The sequence below is a fragment of the Lactuca serriola genome, chromosome 1 (genome assembly GCF_051521515.1).
Source record: "Lactuca serriola cultivar US96UC23 chromosome 1, Lser_US96UC23_V15, whole genome shotgun sequence".
Classification (NCBI taxonomy): Eukaryota; Viridiplantae; Streptophyta; class Magnoliopsida; order Asterales; family Asteraceae; genus Lactuca; species Lactuca serriola.
In genome coordinates this window covers 179,244,477-179,260,301 of record NC_136408.1, presented here as the reverse complement: position 1 = coordinate 179,260,301, position 15,825 = coordinate 179,244,477, and positions in this window count along the sequence as shown.

Sequence of the window (15,825 nt, the reverse complement as noted above, 5' to 3'; positions counted from 1 at the left end):
TTGGTGGCATTACCTTTATGGGTTTCTTTGTACCATCTACATGGACAAAAAGAGCTTGAGGTATCTGATGGATCAACCGAATCTGAACATGAGATAGTGTCGTTGGTTAGATGTTGTGAAGGATTATGATTGTGAGATCCTTTATTACCCAGGGAAGGCCAATGTTGTGTCTGATGCTCTCAGCCGCAAGGTGGTCGCGACTCCCATTATAGATATATGTTTGAGGATGACCGTGATTAATCCATTGTTGGAGCGGATTCCTAAGGATCAAGCAGAGGCTATTAAAGAAGAGCAGCGGAAGAATGAACGCATTATGGGTCAGGTGGCTTCCTTCGAATATGATAGTCATGGATTGTTGACTCTGCATCAGCGAGTTTGGGTACCTTATTAGGGTGGTGTGTGCTAGGTCTTATGGAGGACGCCCACAAGTCGAGGTTCTCCATTCATCCCAGTGCGACAAAGATATATAGGGATCTTCATCCTGATTATTGGTGGCCCTGCATGAAGCGGACTGTGGCATGGTATGTTGAGTGATGCCTGACTTGCATGAAAGTCAAGGCCGAGCATCAGCGTCCTCATGGCAAAATGCAGCAGTTGGAGATTCCCGTATGGAAATGGGAAAACATCACTACAGACTTTATCACAAACCTTCCAAGGATTGCGTGCAGATTGGATTCTATTTGGGTTATCGTGGATCATTTAACCAAGATCGCACATTCCATTCCGATCTAGGAGAGTATTTCTGCAGAGAAGTTCGCCGAAATTTATGTATGGCAGGTAGTGAGATGTCATGGGGTGCCGGTATTAATAGTTTCGAACAGGGACGTTCATTTTACTTCTAGATTTTGGAATCGGTTCCATGACGAGATGGGAACTAGTCTCCTTTTCAGTATGACATTGCATCCGCAGTACGATGGTCAGAGTGAGCAGACTATTCAGACCCTTGAGGATTTGTTGCGTGCATGCGTGTTGGGTTTTGGAGGGAGTTGGGATACGTATCTTCTGTTAGCGGAATTTTCATATAACAATAGTTATCAAGCCAACATCGATCGACCTCCTTTTGATACGCTCTACGGGAGGAAATATAGGACCCGGATTTGTTGGGCAAGGTCGGTCAGCGAGTAATGAGGAGTACCGAGGTGGTACTCAAGACCACTAAGCTGATTCAGCAGGTTTAGAGCAGATTGTATACAACTCAGAATCGGCAGAAGAGTTATGCTGATTGGCACAGGTCAGAGTTGGAATTTTAGGTGGGAGAAATGCTTCTCCTGAAGGTGTCACCTTGGACAGGTGTCATCCGGTTCAGGAAGTGGGTGTGACAACCCGAAATTTCAATCTTGTAGAGTCAATCAAATTCAGACTTGTTTCTACTATCTTTTAGCACTTTTTAGAGTCTGTTCGAGTGTTCTAAGCCTAATATATTCAAGAATCGGGTGTTAGGAAGTATCTGCTTGAGTCCATTGTGCCTTAATCAATCCTTAAACCCATTAAATGGAGTTTACGGCCAAACCATCATGTTTGGGCCGTAAACTCTGATTTGGCCGTGAATTCATGTTAAATACATGAGTTTACATCATTTTTTATCATTTCCTTCATTTCAAGTCAAAGAAACCCCATTTATCTCTCAAGTATCATAAGATCTTCATCCCGATCTTCCAAAAAGGTATGAATTTCTTCCTTTGATTTGTTGTTACTAATGGGTTTTGGCCATATGAACATTCCTATGTGCACATACAAACCCTAATGATTGGATCTAGGTTTCTCTAATTAAACATGCATTGGATCCAAGACTTCTAATGGCTAATAGAGTATAAGAACAATACAAAATCAGAGTTAGAAGCTTACCTTGAAACACTTGTTTGATCTCCTTCTTCTTGGAGCTTTAGAGTCACAAATGTCACTCCTCTAATGGCTTCCAAACACCAACTAGCAAGAAGATGATTTGAGAGAAAGGAGAGGGAATAGAAATCGGCCAGGGTTTCTTTACTTTAGCAGAGGTGTCGATTTCCCTTGCCCTAAGGGTCTATTTATACTTGTGAGGCTCCTAGGGTTTCACCCTTAAACCCTAATTGGATAACTTTTACTCAAAGCAATCCAAATCCTTTCCAAGATAAGCCCTTGGACGATTTGTTGCTTATCCCAAGCCCTAGAAATCGTCCAACCATATCCATGAAGGATTTACAGCCCAAAGTGTAACTATCAAACAATTGACATTTTATACCCTCTTATTTAATTAATCTCTTTAAGTCACCAAATTAATTCTAATTAATTTTATGACTTATATTAATCAAATAACAATATTATTGTTCCTTATATTATTCTCATAATATATTGATAATATTTATTCTCTCATAATAAATCATTCTGTCAAGTTGCTATGGTGAAGGCAACCCAAAAGGACCATGCACAATCGGGTCAAATACTTGCCTAATATAGTTGTAGCCTTAGACACTATTCCAACAGTCTCCCACTTAGATAAGTCTAGTAACTATATGCACAAGTACAATTCGATTTGCAATTGTAGCTCTCAAAGACGCTGTCAAACTCTGATCTAATCAATCTTGTCCTTTAGATAAGGGATCATACAGTCCTCTGTTAGATGTCATAGTGACAATTCTATGGAACCAATTTGTCTCGCATTTGGTTTCTCGATCTTCGATTCATTTGACATAGAACTTAATCGAACACATCAATTCAGTTCTGACCGGGCCCGGCACATAAGTCAAATCAAATCATCGAGCGGCCGAGATATCGCTTTTACCCTCTTGGGTAAAAGTAACAGATAAACTTCGACTTATATGCATTTACTTATTCATTAATCAACTATACACAACAATGCGTTTTATAACACCGAGTTACTGATGTGGTTTCGCATTATCAATGTACAACCAATTAACAAATAACAAACCATATATCTAGGTTTTAAGACTATATGATATTATCGTCTTGCGATCACCCTTTTATATCATATTCTATAAGGTGATTCCAGCAAGAGCGGGTTTATTCCAATGCTCAAAACTAGTTCATAAGCACTCATCAACGTTGCAGCAACCCTTTGCTATGTCTAATACCATTTAGACAATCTACACGCTGATTTATGACAATCTTCATTCATATATACTTCCAACATATGAACGATTGTGGACAATTTGAACAATTCGATTATACTTAATAAATTCAATTATTCTTGAAGTCAAAACATGCAAAATGAAACAATAGCTAAACAATTAACATAAGACAGTAACATTAATCATAAATAATACTCTTTTATTTAATCATCAAATGTTAATTACATTTATCTATTACACGTTTCTACTTCTATCTAGTCTATGCTAATATCATCCTTCAGCCCAATACTCCTAGCATGCTGCAAGTGCTTAACCCTACTCAGTCCCTTCGTAAGCGGATCTGCTGGGTTATCCTCCGATGATATCCACTTCACTACGAGTTGTCCTTCTTCTACACAATGTCTAATAAAGTGATATTTTCTGTCGATGTGTCGAAATCTTCCATGATCTCTCGGTTCCTTGGTCAAGGCAACCGCTCCTTCATTATCACAGAAAATCTCCATGGGCTCCTTTATGGCGGGTACAACTCCAAGATCACCAATGAAGTTCTTCAACCATATTGCCTCCTTCGATGCTTCGCTCGCTGCAATGTACTCTGATTCGCACGTTGAATCAGCTACGGTTTCCTGCTTGGAACTTTTCCAAGTCACTGCTCCTCCATTCAGGGTAAAGACCCATCCCGACTGCGAACGGTAGTTGTCCCTGTCGGTCTGAAAGCTGGCGTCACTATACCCTCGCACCTTCAAGTCATCAGTCCTTCTGAGGACTAAGAACCATTCCTTCGTCCTCCGCAGGTACTTAAGGATATTCTTCACTGCAATCCAATGGGCTCTGCCAGGATTCCCTTGATATCTGCTAACCATGCTCAAAGCAAAGGCTACATCAAGGCAAGTACAAGCCATAACATACATGATTGAGCCAACTGCGGAAGCGTATGGTACTCGGCTCATTTATGTTGTTTCAGCTTCGGTACTCGGACTTTGAGTCTTACTCAACTTGGCATTACTTTGTATTGGTAATTCTCCCTTCTTCGAGTTTTCCATACTAAAACGTTTTAGTACCTTATCTAAGTAAGTGTTCTGACTAAGTCCTATTAGTCTCTTACTTCTCTCTCTCTTACTATCCTTATTCCCAACATATAGGAAGCCTCACCGAGGTCCTTCATAGCGAAGCACTTCTCGAGCCAGGACTTAACCTCCTGCAGAGTTCGGACGTCATTTCCTATGAGTAGTATGTCATCGACATACAAAACGAGAAAGCTAACTATGCTCCTACTGGCTTTGACGTATACACACGATTCATCTTCGCTTCGTATAAATCCAAACTCTTTGACTTTCTCATCGAAGCAAAGATTCCATCTGCGAGATGCTTGCTTAAGTCCATAAATGGACTTCTCAAGCTTACACACTCTATTCGGATGCTTCGGATCGACAAACCCCTCTGGCTGAGCCATGTGAGCATCCTCAGCCAACTTCCCATTAAGGAAAGTGCTCTTGACATCCATTTTCCAAATCTCATAATCATGAAATGCGACAATCACTAGCATCACTCTAATAGATTTTATCTTCGCAACTGGTGTGTAACATCTCGAAATAGCGAGAGTAGAATTGAAGGGCCAAAAGTGTTATTTGGGAAAGATTGACTCGGCGAGTCCATGGCTGGACTCGGCGAGTAGAGTCACGACTTGGCCGCGTGTTAAGTAGCCGACTCGGCGAGTCGATGAGATGGACTCGGCGAGTAGGCGCTGGGTGGAGAAAACCATAATTCTCGGGGTTGAGCCCTATATAAGGAACATTATGTTCCTTCCCCAGCCTCTTTATTTCCCTCTTGAGTTCCAGAAACCCTAAATCGCAGAGGAGCTCCATTGTTGAGTGGATTGAAGCTTGGAGAAGTAATCATTGAAGGAATTTTGTGGGAATTGAAGGCTTGGGGCAAGGGGCTTTGCTTGGAATCAACTTCATTGCAGTTGGGGGCGTCCATTGGAGGTAATATCTCGTTCTTGGTCTGATTGTATGTTGTTTCTTCATTTTGGGGTTTGTGGGATCTTGCCTTTGGATGTAATTGGAAGTCTAGAGGGTAGATCTGAGGTTGCTACCTCAGATCTGGAGTAGTGGAGAATCAGAGAGCATGAAAGTCCCTGTGTTGGATTGTTTAGTGAAGCTTGCAAGTCCCAAACCCTAGTTATGAGTGAATATGGCCTAGATCTCTATGGATTCACGTAAAGTTTGCCACTTTACGTGATGGATGAGTTGTAGGAGGTTAGATCTATGTTTTGGATCAATTGCATGGTCTAGGATGCGTCTGTATGGATTCAGATCGGTGGTACTCGGCGAGTCACATGGGTGAACTCGACGAGTTGCTTGAAGATGAGCTGGGACTCGACGAGTTGGAAGAACAACTCGGCGAGTCGGATGAAGATGGATTGGAACTCGACGAGTTGTATGAACAACTCGGCGAGTAGGTTGAAGATAGCCATAGACTCGGCGAGTAGGTTGAAGATAGCCATAGACTCGGCGAGTCTGTTCTTAGACTCAACGAGTCTTGTCGAAGAGTCCCGATATTCTCTGGTTGAGTCGAGAATCGGTGAGTCAAGGGATGACTCGGTGAGTTGAGGGCGAGTGGGCTCAGAGTTGTTGAACTTGGCGAGTCTCGGGGTGACTCGGCGGGTTAGATCGCGGATTGAGTGAAGTTCTAAGTATGGGGACTCGGCGAGTCATCGGGTTGACTCGGCGAGTAGGGTCAGTAAGGGGTTGACTTTGACCTTGTCTTTGACCAAGGGTTGACCAGTGGTTCCAGGGGTATTTTGGTAATTGTTGATTATTGTTTGAGCTCAGTGCATTGGTGGCTGTCCAGAGGTGGAGATCGTATCAGTGATCGGAGCACCTTGAGCTATCTGTTCAATCGGCAGTTTCGAGGTGAGTTATCCTCACTATATCGATAGGGTTTATGGCACCAAGGCCAACCTTTTTATCGGATGGAAATCCGGGTAGATGTCAGTTGTTATGATATGGGCCGGAAGGCATTATGTTATGGGCCGGAAGGCGTTATATGTTGTGGGCCGGAAGGCAATACATGTTGTGGGCCAGAAGGCATTACTATGTGGACCGGAAGGTCATGGCCTGGAAAGGCGTATGTGTGCAATTAGTATGTTGACTGATTCGTAAGGTGATGTTATGCTAGTGACCGGCTAGGCCGGTATTTTGTTTAGAGTAATGCCATGATATGTGATCTGTTGATCAATTGCTGACTGTGAACTGTTATATGATTATGTGTTATGCGTATGATTGCTAGATCTGGGGTGTGACCCGGTATGCAGGGTCGTTCTAAGATTTGTTATGTTATGTATGCATTTTATGCTATGGGCCGGAAGGCAATATGTTATGGGCCGGAAGGCAATATGTTATGGGCCGGAAGGCGATATATTTGGACCGGAAGGTCGTGGCCTGGAAGGGCGTATATGTGGTTGGTATTTTGGGGGTATCTCACTAAGCTTTCGGGCTTACAGTTGTGGTTTTATGTTTCAGGTTCTCAGGAGTCTGTGGCAAGGCAAAGGTGTGATCGTACCGTTCCTCGCGTTGGTGTTTTATGATATGAACCTGGGAAAATACTCTGTTAAATAATGTATTGAAAACCTTTTTGTAACAACGTTATTAAAATGGGTGGTTTTTGAAATGTTTTAATTTTTTTGAAATTTTGGTCGTTACAAGTTGGTATCAGAGCCTTGGTTTGAGTGAATTGGGGGAACATTCGTGTGACTCCAGTCTCAAATCGAGGAGGATTTTAAAGAGAAAATTAAAATGGTTTTCAAATTAAGTAAAGGGAGGACGCGGAGGTACGATCAGCCGGAGCCAGTAAGTAACCCCAAGATACCATACATGATGTTTGTTTTATTGAGCTTGATAGAACAGTATGCTAGAGTTAGGCTAGGGATCTTCAGGAATTCATGATAATGTTGCCTGATTTGTGATGCCTGTAGCCTAGGGTCCCTTATGGGAGATTCTCAGTGTTCCTCTAGTGGTGAGGGTTGATAGTCATTATGCATGTTCTCTAGGGTATTGTGGTAGTACTTCATACAAATATGGGTAGGTGTGGAAGGTAGTATGGGCCCGTACTACTGAAAGCACAGGACCCATACGCGTATCAGGGAAACCATAATCTCTAGGGTTGGGTTGCGAGAGTTGGATCCCAGGTTTGTGGGATGAGTCTGAGTTTTGGATTGGTGTTTTCCAGTATGGAGATTTCGAGGCATGATGAGAGTGGATCCGGATCAGGATCGGGAGCTGGAGAGGGAGTTCCGGGTGGATCGGTGCCGTCTGAGATTATCGATCAGATGAGCACGAGCGAGTTGGATGCGAGGATTCGCAAGATCCTGCATGATGAGGTTGCCGCATTGTTCCGGGCTGAGTTGCCGGAACTGTTTGGGTCGATTAAGACCGCCATGGTTGAGTATTTTGATGAGCGCTATGCGGCTCTCGCAGAGACGGCTGCCGCGGCGGCTACAGCGGCTGTAGCAGCGGCAAAGGGAGGATCTAGTCGGGGTTTTCAGTATCGGGACTTCTATTATGCGAAGCCTCCCACATTCGATGGAGTTCAGGACCCGGTTGCTGCTATGAGATGGTTATCAGACGTGGAGGGGTGTTTCTCCACGTGTTTGTGCCCTGCTGATCAGAGGGTGAGGTGTGCTCTGAACCTGTTGAGGCTCGGGGCGAAGGATTGGTGGAGATTGACCACGGGGTCATATTCAGATGCGCAGAGGGCTGCGGTTTCATGGGATCAGTTCCGAGAGATGTTCATCACCCGCTTTGTTCTGCATGATGAGAGGGAGAAATTGGCTCAAGAGTTCCTTGAGCTGAAGCAGGATTCAGAGTCGGTGACTGAGATCACCAGGATGTTCGCTGAGAGGGCGATGTTTTTCCCTGAGTTCGCTTCAGAGCAAGCTCAGATGTCCCGATATCTGAGTATGCTCAAGGGGGAGAAATTGGCTCAAGAGTTCCGCATGATGAGAGGGAGAAATTGGCTCAAGAGTTCCTTGAGCTGAAGCAGGATTCAGAGTCGGTGATTGTAACAACGTTATTAAAATGGGTGGTTTTTGAAATGTTTTAATTTTTTTGAAATTTTGGTCGTTACATGGTGAGAAGGTCTCATCATAGTCAACTCCGGGAGTTTGATTAAAGCCCTTCGCACCCAATCGCTCCTTATATGTGTGTACGTTTCCATCCACGTCGGTCTTCTTCTTGAAGATCCATTTGCACCCAACGGTCTTACGTCCGGGCACATTATCAACCAAATTCCAAACCTGGTTATCACACATGGATTGGATCTCGCTATCCATTGCCTCTTTCCATTTTCCAGACTCCGGGCCTGCCATGGCTTCCTTATAGCTATTAGGTTCATCAAGGTTTATTAGTGTACAATCACTAATATACGTATCCCCTTCGGTAGTAATATGAAAACCATAAAACTGGGGTTAAACTCTAACTCTTTCGGAACCTCTAAGAGGTAAGGATTCGTTAATTGGTTCGACCGGAGTTTCCTCCTCGGGTTGAGTGCCAACGGTAGAGGTTCCTTCATCTATCGATTCTTGAATCTCTTCAAGCTCGATTTGCCTCCCACTGTCTCCTTGGCTTATGAGTTCTCGCTCTCGGAAAACTCCTCTCCTCGCAACGAAGACAACATTGTCCTTCGGTCTATATAAGAGATATCCAAAGGATTTCTACGGGTAGCCGATGAAAATACATCGCTCACTACGAGGTTCGAGCTTATCGTGAGTATCTCGTCTTATGAAAGCCTCACAACCCCAAACCTTGATATGTGCCAGCGAGGGAGCTTTCCCTGTCCACATCTCGTGAGGTGTTTTGGCAACCCTCTTAGTAGGAACTCGGTTAAGGATATAGGCGGCAGTCTCTAAGGCATACCCCCAAAAAGAGATAGGTAGTGAAGCACGACTTATCATAGAGCGAACCATGTCCAACAAGGTTCGATTACGCCTTTCTACCACACCATTGAATTGTGGTGTCCTAGGTGGTGTCATTTGTGAAACTATTCCACACTCCTTGAGATAATCGTGGAATTCAAGACTTAGGTACTCTCCTCCTCAATCGGATCGAAGCATCTTGATTTTTCTGCCCAATTGATTCTCCACTTCATTGTTGAACTCTTTGAACTTTTCAAAAGTTTCTGACTTTTGCTTGATTAAGTACATATACCCATATCTACTATAGTCATCGGTAAAAGTCACATAGAAGCGGTTCCCATCTTTCGTGGTTGATCTAAACGGTCCACATACATCGGTATGTATTAGGTCCATTAGACCCTCACCCCTTATACACGTACTTGTGAAGGGTGACTTAGTCATCTTTCCAAGCAAACAAGACTCGCATGTGTCATTGTCACACCCCCAAACCTGAACGGCGTAAACGTTCGGGGGCGGATGACTTCATGTGGTAACGTAACAAATGAATACATAGTAAAGAAAGCAATACAACCATCATATATATAATTGAAAGTTTACATTTGTCATAAGTTACATGTTCAAAACTTAATTACAATATGATGTCAAAATACGAGATTAAATTGGCGCCGCAGCATCCCTTCATCAAAAGCGAAATGAATACCTGAAATTACTGATTTCCTGGGACATACAAGTAATTTTGAAAGAGTAGATCAGCATTTAAGCTGGTGAATTTCATAAGTATTTAAGTGACAATGTTTGAATGAAATGAAATGTTTTATCTTTGTTTGTTTGTGTTTAGAAAATCCTATATTTTCTACTAGTATAAAAGTAGCCTTCACTCAAGACCAATGTTTGTTTCCAAAATGTATGTAAATGTAAAATAACCAATGAGTTTGAAAACCTTGTAAATCAATGCATTTTTAATACCCCTTGTGAGTTTTATAACCATACTATTGACTCTGAATGCCTATACACAACGTTCTTCAGGCGTTGGAATGTTATGACGTTTGTCACCCCAAACGGTGGACTGCAGCTAACAGTCAGGGCGCGGGTTGTCAAGCCCGTATAGATCTATACACAAACACCATGCTCCCCCTCCAAGGGATTCTGGTATATAATACAGGAATTGAAATGTGTACTCGAATGTACATGAAGTTAGTGTCTCACAAAACCGTGGTATAAAAACAGATCTACTTGTTAAAATGTTACGTTTGTTCTTGTATACGAAAGTAAACTTCTTGAAATATATGTTTCTAGTACATAAGAGTTAGAAATCTGTTCGTAAAACTATACCTATTATAGTTTTCAAAAAGTGTGTCTTGTTTGTATAGAAATACCTAGAAAAAGAATCACTTGTTTATGAAAGCATAGATTTTTGGTGTAGAGTCTAAGATAGACAAGAATAATCTAGGAACAGTTTAGTTTATACATGCATTACAACAACTTTATAAAAAGATAGAATGCTATTGTAACATGTGTTATATATATATATATATATATATATATATATATATATATATATATATATATATATATATATAAAAGTTCCTTAAAGGTTTATAAAGCGCATGTGATTTGAATATATAACAGCATATAAAAGAGTTTCTTTATGTAACACACGATAATACTCGTGTGTTTTACTTGTAATTCCCCCCTTGAAAGCATATAAAAGAGTTTAGAATAATTAAAACGGTTGATTAAGGGGTATGAAACTCACTTGAAAGTTTGAAGATAGCGAGATGGGAAAACCGGGTAGAGTTTTGTCTTGGGAAACGGATTTTCCTCGGGATTCTCGGGAATCTCGGGAGTAAAATCGACCTTCGGGACTTGAGCCAAAAAGTCCAGAGCTTCGGGTTTGAACGGACACGGAAAACGAGGCAAGGTTGAGAGAGAGAAGAGAAATGAGCCCTTTCTTTGGAAACCCTCGCATCCTATTTATAGTAAGGCTGGTCTGCCTCGGTACGCGGGGCGTACGCTCGTACGCAGCGCGTACGCGTACGTCATGCATGACCGAAGCCTCGACTGCCTCGGCTTCGGATGGGACGGGTTGCTGGGTACGCGGGTCGGATGGGACGGCGGGTCGGACGGGTCGGGGTTTCGGACGGGTCGGACGGGTCGGTTTCTTCGGATAGCGCGACGTGGACGATCAGTGGCCAATCCTCTCAGTTACGCGGGGCGTACAGGAGTACGCAGCGTGTACCTCGGATGAGGACGCTGACTCCCCTTCGGATAATATCCGAATTTTGATTAAAATAAATAATTAATTTATTTAATAAACTTTAAAAATTCATATCTTCTTCATACGAACTCCGTTTTCGATGGTCTTTATATCCTCGCGTAGGTGAGACTACGCTCTACAACTTTCGTTTAGACTCCGTCGGCAAATTCTGAAATTATTTTTTTATTATTTATTAAAAACCCAACGTGTTTAAGGAATTTCTTTGAAAATTCATAACTTCTTTATCTGATGTCGGTTTTTGCCAGACTTTTTACCGCTGGAATACTAATGTCGAGACCTTCGATTCTCGTTTCTGTCATTCCATCGAAAAGTCGCTCGATTTCCGATTCGGGTTTTTAGCTGTCTGTTGCTAAGCCGAACTTGGAAAAATCATAACTTCGCTATATGACGTCGGATTTGGGCGTTCTTTTCACGTACGATCATGGTTCAAAGACATTTAATCATAGAAGGAAATTAAATAAAACTTATTTGTACATTTTATTATGAAAGTAAATTTTATTAGTCAGAAGTGGTTACAATACTTGACCCATTTTGGTCGTTACAAAGAGTTGAAATATCGGGTTGTCACATCATCCCCCCGTTAGAGGGAATTTCGTCCCGAAATTTAAAGTAGTAAAGATACTAGTGAACATGAAAGAGATGAGGGTACTTTTGTTTCATCTGATCTTCGCGTTCCCATGTGAATTCAGGTCCCCGCTTGGCGTTCCAGCGAACCTTCACGATGGGTATGCGACTTTGTTTTGTTTGTTTGACCTCTCGGTCCATGATTTCTACTGGTTCTTCCACAAAGTTGAGGCTCTCGTTGATCTCGATCTCCTCGAGTGGAATAACAAGAGTCTCGTCATACAGACACTTTTTCAAGTTTGAGACGTGGAAGGTTGGAGGGATGTTACTAAGTTCGCGCGGTAGGTTAAGCTTGTAAGCCACAGGGCCGATTCTGGCAAGAATCTCGAAAGGCCCTATGTATCTTGGATTTAGTTTCCCACGCTTTCCAAATCGTATTAAACCCTTCCACGGTGAGACCTTTAATAAGACGTGGTCTCCTACCTGGAATTCCAAAGGTTTCCTCCTTTGGTAAGCGTAGCTTTTCTGTCGGTCTCTTGAGGCTTTCAATCGTTCACGAATCTGAACGATCTTCTCTGTTGTTTCACGTATGATCTCCGGACCGGTGAGAGTGCTTTCAAGAACTCTTCCTCTAGCTAACTGGGTATCGCCAACTTCAGTCCAGCATAGAGGGGATCTGCACTTTCGACCATAGAGGGCTTCAAACGGAGCAGCCTTTATGCTTGTATGATAACTATTGTTGTATGAAAATTCGACAAGGGGTAAATGAATATCCCATGCCTTTCCAAAGTCAATCACACAGGCTCTCAGCATATCTTCTAAAGTTTGTATTGTTCTCTCACTTTGTCCGTCTGTTTGTGGGTGGTAGGCCGTACTCATGTCCAGCCTAGTTCCCAGGGAACTTTGTAGTGACTGCCAGAAACTTGAAGTGAATCTACTATCTCGATCAGAGATAATGGATATCGGAACAACATGCAGTCGCACTACTTCCCTTAAGTAAGTTCTTGTAAGCTTCTCCATTTTTTCAGTCTCCTTGATGGGTAGGAAATGTGCGGATTTGGTCAATCTGTCGACAATGACCCATATGGTATCGAGTCCACTTGTCGTCTTGGGTAACTTGGTTATGAAGTCCATAGTAATCTGCTCCCATTTCCATTCTGGTATCTCTGGTTGTTGTAGTAATCCTGATGGTTTCTGATACTCGACCTTAACCTTAGCGCAAGTAAGACATTTACTCACGAAGGTAGCAATTTCTGCTTTCATGTTAGGCCACCAGTACAGTTCCTTAAGATCCAGATACATTTTATCTGAACCCGGGTGAACGGAATATCTTGAGTTGTGAGCCTCAGTCATGACTACGTTTCTGAAACCACCATGTTTTGGGGTCCATATTCGGTCCATGAGATAGTAGGCTCCGCCACCTTTGACTTCTAGATTCTTCTCCATTCCTCGCAGGGATTCACCTGCCACATTTTCAGGTTGCAAAGCTTCCATTTGTGCTTCCTTAATTTGTGTGGATAGGTGGGAATGGATAGTCATGGTCAGAGATTTGACCCTCCGACCAGTGTATTCCTTTCGACTGAGGGCGTCGGCTACTACGTTGGCCTTGCCAGAATGATAACGAATTTCGCATTCGTAGTCATTCAGTAACTCAACCCATCGTCGTTGTCTCATGTTGAGTTCCTTTTGATCGAAAATGTGTTGAAGGCTCTTGTGATCGGTGAAAATAGTACTCTTTGTTCCGTATAAGTAGTGCCTCCAGATCTTCAGAGCAAATACCACTGCTCCTAACTCAAGATCGTGTGTCGTATAGTTCACTTCGTGTGTCTTAAGCTGTCGGGAGGCATAAGCTATAACCTTCCCTCTCTGCATAAGAACACAACCAAGTCCTTGATTTGAAGCATCGCAATACACTACGAAGTCTTTTATCCCTTCGGGGAGGGATAGTATCGGTGCGGTGCACAAGGCCTGCTTTAGTGTCTGGAATGCCTTCTCTTGTTTCGCTTCCCAGTCAAAGGCCACACCTTTCTGGGTTAATGTAGTAAGAGGTTTCGCAATGCTCGAAAAGTTCTTTATGAATCTGCGATAGTAGCCAGCTAGACCTAGAAATTGACGAATTTCTGTAGGTGTCTTTGGTGCCGACCAGTTCTCGATGGCCTTAATTTTGGAGGGGTCCACGTGTATACCTTTCTCGCTAACAACGTGACCTAAAAACTCGACTCTTCGAATCCAAAATTCGCATTTAGAGAACTTCGCATAGAGTTTCTCCGTTCGCAGTGTTTCTAGGACTTTTCGTAGGTGCTGACTATGCTCTTCCTCACTTCGAGAGTAGATAAGTATATCATCGATAAAGACGATGACGAACTGATCCAAGTAAGGGCGGCATACCCTATTCATTAGGTCCATAAATACTGCTGGTGCATTGGTTAATCCGAACGGCATCACCATGAATTCGTAGTGTCCATAACGAGTTCGGAAAGCTGTCTTTGGAATGTCCCCCTCTAGAACTCGTAATTGGTGATATCCGGATCGTAGATCTATTTTGGAGAAGTAGCTCGCCCCTTGAAGTTGATCGAATAGGTCGTCGATACAGGGTAGAGGATAGCGGTTCTTGACAGTAAGTTTGTTCAGCTCTCTGTAGTCGATGCACATACGGAACGATCCGTCTTTCTTCTTTACAAACAAGACCGGTGCTCCCCAAGGTGAGAAACTTGGTCTTATGAATCCTTTGTGAAGGAGTTCATTAAGTTGACTGGAAAGTTCCTGCATCTCTGCTGGTGCAAGACGATAAGGCGACTTCGCTACTGGGGTAGCTCCTGGAATTAAGTCGATTCTGAACTCGACTTGGCGTTGCGGTGGTAATCCTGGTAGTTCTTCTGGAAAGATATCGGGAAAGTCGCGTACTACCGAGATGTTCTTGATGTCCTTTAGTTCTTGACTTGTATCGACGATGTGCGCTAGGAATGCTCGACAATCCTTCCGCAAGCACTTTCGAGCTTGGATGCACGAAATGATGCGAAGGTTTGTACTAGATTTGTCGCCATAGATAACTAATGTTTCGTTGTTAGGGAGGTTAAGACGGACTGCTTTCTCAAAGCACATGATGTCGGCGCGAAGAAGACTCAACCAATCCATGCCGACTATGACATCGAAACTTTTAATTTGAACCGGCATGAGGTTGATTGGGAAAGAATGGCCGTCTAATGTTAACGTACAGCCCATGTATATGCAATTAGTGTTTTCGGTTTTTCCATTGGCCATCTCTACAGTGAATGATTTTTCTAACTTGCTAGGTTTAGGTTTAAGTAAATGAATAAAGTTTTGACTCACGAAGCTTCTCTCCGCTCCACTATCGAATAATATGCATGCGTATGAATTATCGAGAAGGAACGTACCAGCAACTATAGTTGGGTCAGCTACAGCTTCGTCTTGGCCTATTGCCAAAACTCGTCCCACACCTCCGGTGCCTGCTGCCTTAGGACAGTTTCTCTTGTAGTGGCCCACCTCGCCACAACCGTAGCAAGCCTGCCCTACACCCGCACCGGGAACTTGAGTGATCGGCTTTGCGGGTTCCTTGCAGAAATGGGTTGTGTGTCCTTTCCTGCTGCAGTTGGCGCACTGCATATCTCGACAAGGTCCATGGGGGTGGTAATTGCATTTGGTGCATTTTGGGAGGTTACCTATATAAGGCTTTGTTGGGTAGGTATTTGTAGAGGCTGTAGCAGGTACGATGGCAGCATTTACTGAAACCAGTTGTTTCTTTGCAGATTCTTGGGAAGACCCACCCTTCCCTTTAATCCACGCTCTCTTCCTGCCATTGTTGTTGTTGTTGCTGTTGTTGTTGTTTCCTTTCTGTGGTGCTGGTGCAGAAGTGGTTGAGTTCTGATGACCTCCGTAGTCGATCAGAGATTGTGCCAGTTCCTTAGCACTTTCAAAGGTGTCAGGTTTAGACGCTAACATGCTTGATCGCATTTGGGGCGTCAGTCCTTATAGGTGCATTC